Genomic DNA, 7,500 nt, shown 5'->3' with positions numbered 1-7,500 from the left:
AAATACAGGCAGCACCATGTATACAAGGGATGGGTTCTCACAATCTTTTGAATGCATGTGAGTTTCTGCATCTTCTTTGTACCGCGCATAGTAGTTGTACTGAAGCAGCTGAGCTATAGCTGCATCTGTAGTGGATGCACCAAATCTTAGCTGTGATTTGATGTCTGTTCCATGTTCAAAATGGCTTCTTCAACACATCTTTCATGAAATTGTCCATCAAATTTAGATTTGCGATATAGCATGTTGTGGCATGCGATTTGGCAGCGTTGACAAGATGAATAGCTTCAGTATACTCAGGTGCTTGTGACAGAACTGAGCCTATAGCTTTGTGGAAACGAAGAAGTACACCCCATCTTTTCTGATAGGCTTCGAGCTCAGGCATTGAATCAAATTTTCTTCAAAACTGGTTCAATTGACATCTGGTGATTAGAATCCCAGTCGCTCAGGTCGCTTCTTGTACAGGTTGGATAGATCAGTAAGCCCGAATATGGCAGGGGTGGTATCATCATTGTCGTTTTTTGTCAGAGTGGGTCACAAGCTCAGAAAAGGCCAGTGGATACATTTCTCTTCGAGGCGAGCTTTGTCACTCTGCTCATGTTGTAGGGTTTTCAGATGAGCACTCTATTTAACCAAGTCCGTTTCACCAATACAGTCCCACCAAGCAAGCAGGACGATGATTCAGCTCTTGCGCCATATGTCCTTCACTTAGTATTGCCAAAAGCCTTCCATCATTGAGATTCCAGGCACATTCATTCAATACGTGACTTTCCAAATGATGTATGATTCGTAAATGAGGCCTTTTACGTGTGTGTGTGTGTGTGTGTGTGTGTGTGTGTGTGTGTGTGTTTTCACAGTGACTTGGTTCGGCTCGTCAAGCACTTTTAACCTGCTGTTGCTGGCATGAAATCTGTGTTTCAAATCGTCTCTCAAACATAACTTTCAGCATTTACAGGGTGTTTCAATAAAAAAGTGAACAATTTGAGCAGCCTGATAATCTGTTGTTTCTCATGCTTTCCCTTCTCTCTTATAGATTATGGTGGTGGTGGTACATCATTTCTGACAAGTAGTCAGTAGGACCCTACATCAACTATGGTGTTCACAATGGAACAAATATACCATCAGAGATGGGGAATCCCCCACCATTGAATGAAAAAGGTCATACATATTCCAGATAATGAAGGAGGTGAATTAGAAACAAGACACCATTTGGTCATCATCTCGAAAAAGTTCCCCAGGGGTGAGGAATGTAGTAACCAAAAATAATTGAAATCAGATAAGCGGTTTTCCATTTATTCCAAAAAACATTTTTTTCAAGATGGCCACCCCAGTCGGCCATCTTGGATCCGGCCACACCCAAAATCAATAGGGTTCTTCCTTTTCAGGTGGTTCATGTGTGACCCAAATTTCAAATTGATATGGCAAACAGTTTTTGAGTTATCGCACTCACAGCTATAAATGTTGACGCCCGGACGGACGGACAGCCGGACGCCCTGGGTGACAATATCCCCCTTCCGACAACGATATTCCAACAATATCCCAAGATTCTCACAGAATCTTGTGAGAGATTCTGCTCTCGAAAATCATAAGAAATCCCACCGTCGGTGTTCCCGAGAACTGGCAATGTCAGCCTCATCTGTGCAGCGCATTCTCACTCTGAACTGAAGCTCTACCCCGACATCATATCTGTAAGGCATAAACAAACTCTGAATGACATGGCAAGCTGAGTAACAATGTGCGATTGGTTCAGTGACCAAATGGAAAGGTACCCAAATTGGACCAACTTATTGTGGTTCAATGATGAAGCACACTTCTATTTGAATTGGGCTATCAGCAATCACAACATCTTCTTGGGTGCTGAGCCTCCTGAAAAGGTGTCTGAGATGTCTCTCAAGAGCCCCAAGTCCACTTGCTTCTGTTCATTGAATGTCAAATGGGGTATGCTGGGACCGTATTGGTTTGAGGATGCCAATGGGAAGACGGTGACAGTCAACAGCGAGCGGTACCGCGAAGGTCTTACGCCGATTCCATGCTGATCTCGCTCAACGACCGTCTCCAAACCAACTCAGACTTACCTGGTTCATGTAGGACAGCGCCCCACCACACTCTACAGGTGAAACCATCGACTTGCTCTCCCAGCTGTTTGAAAATCATGTCATCAGACTGGGCATAGCGCATGAGTGGGTGCCCCACAACCCGGATTTGAATCCACTGGATTTCGTATTTTGGGGTTGTTGCCAAGGGTCAAGTTTACACCAACAACGATCGAACCCTGGCTGTCCTGAAGCAGAGGTGGAGGACCACCCTCAGGCTCCCACCCCAGCCACTTGCAGACAAGTTGTGGAGAATTTCGGAGTCAGGATCAAAGCCTGCTTGAACAGAGGCAAGAGCACACATTGGAAATGTCAATTCCAAGCAGTATAAATGAGCGATTTGAAAATTGCATGGTGTATGCTTTCCATCAATGTATCACTGAACATTTTTTTCTTTTCTTTATATACAATGTCAAGGCTCGTATGAGAGCAAACACTCAGAACATATAACAAGGGGAGCAGGAGACAAGAGGGATGGGAGAGGGAAGCATAAAACAGTGGGGAATAGACACATGAGCAGATCTGTGGAAGGGAGAGGGATGGGGCGGGGTACACGGGGAAAACAAGATGGACTACAGGGACTTTCAGGAAGGAAAGCAGGGAATATGAAGGAGGTGAGTTTGGGGTGGATTAAAGGGGGTAGAAAAGATCATGGTTTTGGATGAGGGATGGTGAACAGCTATTTTGAAGACCGGTAGGGAAGATTGGGATTGAAGAGTGTCTGGGAGTTTGTTCCAAAGGCAGGAAAAAAAAAAAGAGAAATGAAAGAATGAAGGTGAACAGTGATTCTTGATTTTGGTAGTTTAACCAGAAAGGGGTTGCTGGTGCACCTTGAGCGCCCTGCGGAAATATGGGCAGGATAGATAGCAGACAGAGGATGGGGGGGGGGGCGAGGCCAGAGAGGACAAGCTGCAAGACAGAAAGACCACCGGACCTGCCTGCGGTGAGAGAGAGTGACAAACCCAAAGACTCAGCCTCATGCCAACGATTCTAAATGCCTTGTTTTTCACAGTGTGAAGACGAGAAAAGTGGGAGGTGGAAGCACCAGCCCCGAGGGGAGAGCAGTACTCCATCAGGCTGTGGATGAAAGCTTTGTACGTCATCAGCTCAGGGGTACCAAGGAAGGACTTTGCACGACAGAGGATTCCCAGTCGGCAACTGGCTTTGGAGGCCAGCTTGGAGATGTGGCTTTCCCAGGAAAGATCATGGCAGATAATGAGGCCTAAAAGTTTGAATGAAAGGACTTCAAGAGGATTGTTGAGAAAGTAGATGGGGAGGGGGGGAGTTCCAGACGGTCCTTTCGGAGAGACATAGTGAGAGTGTGAGATTTGTCTGGGTTGAAAGACATGTTCCACGTGTTGGACCAGTTTGGGATTTCATCCAGATCTGCAGAGTGAAGAGGCTGTGGCTTGCCGATCTGAGGGATGACAGATGGTACAGCAAAGGGTGGAGTCATCAGTAAAGAGAGAAAGAGGATTTTCCAGAGTCGGAGAGATTATTGATGAAACTGTGGAAACTTCCGGTTCAGGTTCTTCAGCCACGGTGGCGGTTCCGTTTCAGGCTCTCTGCCGACTTTCTCAAAGATAAGTTTTCCCGTCGTTTTTGTTGCGTTTTAACTGTTATTTAGTTATCTTTGTGTTTACTGTGTGTTCCTCGTTCAGTCTTTTGTTAAAACTTGTGCTAATTGTTGAGTCTTCGTCATCTCTTCATATCGGGTTTCCTTGAGGCCTACCCTTCTTCCGGTTTGTGTGCACGATCGCCTTTATTGTATTTTCTCCTTTTTACCATAAGGTTTTATTTTCGCCACTTTTCCCTTCACCCTCCTTCGATCCATCCCAACTATACCCTCAGTTTCATATCTTAAAATATAAAAAAATACAAGAACTTGTGACCGTTTGAAAATTTTCTACAATAAAACGTTCAAATAATCCACTTTTTTTTTGAAACATCCTGGTAGATGAAAGAGTGGAAATCTCAAAAATATTTTTTGTTCTGATCTACCGATAATTGTTCTGATCTTGAATGGAAATCGGACTCATAGAAATATAGGAACACAGTGCGAGAAATATCTTTGATTGAGAGTTGACATTTGCTGTTCGTACATTCCAGTGTGGGAAGTGGATTTCACACACATATGTATAAGCTCGTACACGCGCGCGCACGCACGCACGCACGCACGCACGCACACACACACGGTTCAACTTTTACCGATATACAAAAAATAAAAATTATTTATATTGTGGCCCCAGAACCAAACAATATATTGAAAACAGCCGTAAAAGCTCCAGTAGAGCCCCCTTCCCCTCCCAGCATGACTGACACTAAACAAACTTAGCTTGTACATGCACAAGCCCCAGAAACGTCCTTCCCATTTGTGTTCATGCCTGGTGTTGGCTTAATGGTTAGGATGGTGGTCTTGGGAACCCAGGATCCTAAGTTCAAATCCCAATCACCTGTTGAATTAATACCAGGTGGGGTTGACTCTGCCTGTCATCCTTCTGAGGTTGGAAAAATGAGTGCCAGCTTGCTGGTATCCTGTGTCAGAGTGGAGACCTGTCCAGGATTGTGTCCAATCGCCAAAGAGACTGCTTAGGCAGCACCAACACTCTGCACAGAGTGTGGTCCCAATTGATGGATTAGTGTTCAGAACAACCTAATCCAGACACACAGTCCATTCACTGGAAGCAACCTGTTTGGGGGGGGGGGGAGGTGAAGTGTAACACACAACACAACATGCGTCCCTCTACTCCATTTCCATCGACCCACCTGGTCGGGAGTTTGCAGTACAAGCAGGTGCCTGTTTGGCAAGCTGAGAAAGTTCTCCAAGTCTTTAATTGCATAGCTGTTTATCTCAGGTACTTTTCTCAATTTCTTTCAGAAGCTTGATGAGACATTCCAAGTAAGAAACCTTATCCCAGACACATATTACATTTTATTTCACCCATCGGTTCAGCTTTCTCAGGTTTCTGCGCATGCGCACCTTGCATTTTGGGATGGATTACATCATTTTAGAAGTGCAGTAATCATAGCTCGTCTCAATTCAGAGTCTGGCGCCTCTTTCTCACATTAAAAAACAAATCGTTTTTTAATAATTTTGTTCTTTCCATTTTACGAGGATGACAGCTTTCCTCAGGGGTATTTTCAGTAGCGGGTATTCTTTTTCTAGCTTAGAGTTGTAGAACATCAGTCCGGAACTTTGGTGGCATTTTGCTTTGTTCCTGATCAACGTTTCTTTTATACCATCACATTCATCTAGTTCTACTGGATCCAGCATGCTTGGAAGGGCATTGATGGCTTGAAACAAAGGAACATTTGTTGCACTATTACTGTAACCATCGGACGATTACTCTGCCCATCAGACTCATCTTGCAGGTGACTTCTGGCCTTCTTTTTTGTCCTGCTAACAAATGCAACATTTATCCAGTTATTTTGTTATTGACAGTGTGGCTATTTTACAGAAGCGACAATGTAGATAAATGCTTTAAGGCCGAAGGGTTTTTCTTTTACCACCTTTGACCATATGCACTTTCTGGTATGGCTTTCAACTAAGTTCATGCTATTGCCTAATACCTACCCCAATTGTTCAGTCATTTAAGTCCCATGTGGTCTGCACAGTACACCATCAGGATGACTTTAAAGCCCCATCACCCTTGCCTCAACTCTCCTGTGCTGGCACATCCTGTCAATTCAGGTATGGTTATCTCACTGTTATGGGGCTAATTATATATACAACATTTGGGACACTAAATGACTACAATTTGTTAAATAACTGACAATGAACTCCATGCTGAATTGCACAGCAGTGATGTCACCAGTGTGTTGATATTCACTCCTTCATAGCATAGTTCTCCTGAAAGTGGTGCCTGTTCTGGTGACTGATGTTAATCATTATCTACAAATATACATATCTTCTTGCTGACTTCATGCACATTATGTTGGAGCTGCACATGCTCCTTCACATACAGTCCCTCTGCGTGCTAACCTAATTTGGCCTCCAAACAAACAGTTTACCCATGTCTCGCCGTTGCCGTGCACGAACAACTTCTTGGAGCCACAGGTGAGAGCTGGGTACAAACAGTGAGGACTTAGTGCCAGTCGTCCATCTAAGAGATGTAATGGGGTTGACTGCTAAAGCAAAAGTACTCCCAAAACTACACATCTACACCCAAATGATGATGTGATATAATACATTACAGATGTACTAAAAATGACAAACAATTTCATCAAACTACCAGAAATAATGAAACTGTAATTATTTGAGGTGCAGTTTCTACACAACGGAAAACATATTGGTGCGGACCCAGGGTCGGGGGCAACAAGACCACGAGATGGGTGGGGGAGGGGGTGGGGAGGGGGAGCTTCCTTGGGTTCTCACCAGACTCTCCGGAATTGCAGGCCATCGCACACGGAAAACTCCATGATGCGGCTGGTCGCCAATCGACCATGAATGCCAATAGTTCAACCGCGTGACTTAGGGTCCACCGTATAATGGAAACCAGTTATATAAAATGGTCACGTGATCTAATTACAGGGGGACACGCCCTCGGTATGCCTTGTTCATACCAGATCAGATGCAGCCAAGCATAACTGCCAAGGACACACAGGCTCGGAAACAGATCGTTGGGGGATAACGCCCTGGCTAAGCTAGAATACGGACCATGCTGGACCAATGAAGGAAAAGACGAAACGACCTGGGAACATTTCTATTTAAAGCATTTATTTACAATTAGCAAGGAAAGGTATGTGGCACAGTGAATGGGATTTATTGGTATAAACAGCAGGGATAACAAGGAATTTATGGGGTGTGACAAAAGGCAAGCAATTTGCAAAAGCAGACACAGCAGACTTATCCCATTAGAACTTCTCAAATCTTAACTTCTGCTACGACAGGCGCCAACACACACACACACACACACACACACACACACACACACACACACACACACACACACACACACACACACACACACACACACACATACACACACACACACACACCTGGGGAAGATTAGATGGTCAGAAAGAAAGAGAGCATGTGAGGATGAGGACTAACAGCATTGCAATACCTGGTGCGGTCAGCCGACTGCACAACCCAGTATGCTCCGTGGGACGCTCCGCTTCAGCGATCCCACCTTAAGAGTCGGCATGTTAGCTCCTGCTTAATCACTTTGCCGGGGCTCATGAAAACGTGTGCATCGCACTGGTCCCAGGAGAATGTCTGTAGCACACCAACCCCGAGTGTAGGCACATAACGAGGAGCGGCGAAGAGAGGGCGGAGGGGGCGAAGTAAACAGGTGACTTTGAAGGCGAGGCAGGCAGGCAAAAAAGGAGGGGAAGAGAGCAGACGGCTTCGCAATCCGCCTTTTATAAGCCCCGGAAGGGTGGGGTGACGACCCAAACTGATGCGCAG

At 45.2% G+C, this 7,500-nt stretch overlaps 1 protein-coding gene and 1 long non-coding RNA gene across 3 annotated transcripts in view; one reads left to right on the top strand and one right to left on the bottom strand.

Annotated features, from left to right (window-relative positions):
* Positions 1 to 7,500, bottom strand: part of LOC147030347 (uncharacterized) — a 162,587-nt gene that overhangs the window by 133,511 nt on the left and 21,576 nt on the right. The window lies entirely within an intron of this gene.
* Positions 5,098 to 7,500, top strand: part of LOC147030348 (uncharacterized) — a 5,200-nt gene continuing 2,797 nt past the window's right edge. Inside the window, exons 1-2 of the long non-coding RNA XR_015056320.1 lie at positions 5,098 to 5,462; positions 5,706 to 5,781. This is a non-coding gene — a long non-coding RNA (uncharacterized LOC147030348). The remainder of the gene's footprint in view (positions 5,463 to 5,705; positions 5,782 to 7,500) is intronic.

The sequence above is a fragment of the Eptatretus burgeri genome, chromosome 3 (genome assembly GCF_056783735.1).
Source record: "Eptatretus burgeri isolate ZD-2024b chromosome 3, Ebu_testis_v1, whole genome shotgun sequence".
In the NCBI taxonomy this organism is placed as follows: Eukaryota; Metazoa; Chordata; class Myxini; order Myxiniformes; family Myxinidae; genus Eptatretus; species Eptatretus burgeri.
This window is presented reverse-complemented; position numbering and strand designations above follow the sequence as displayed.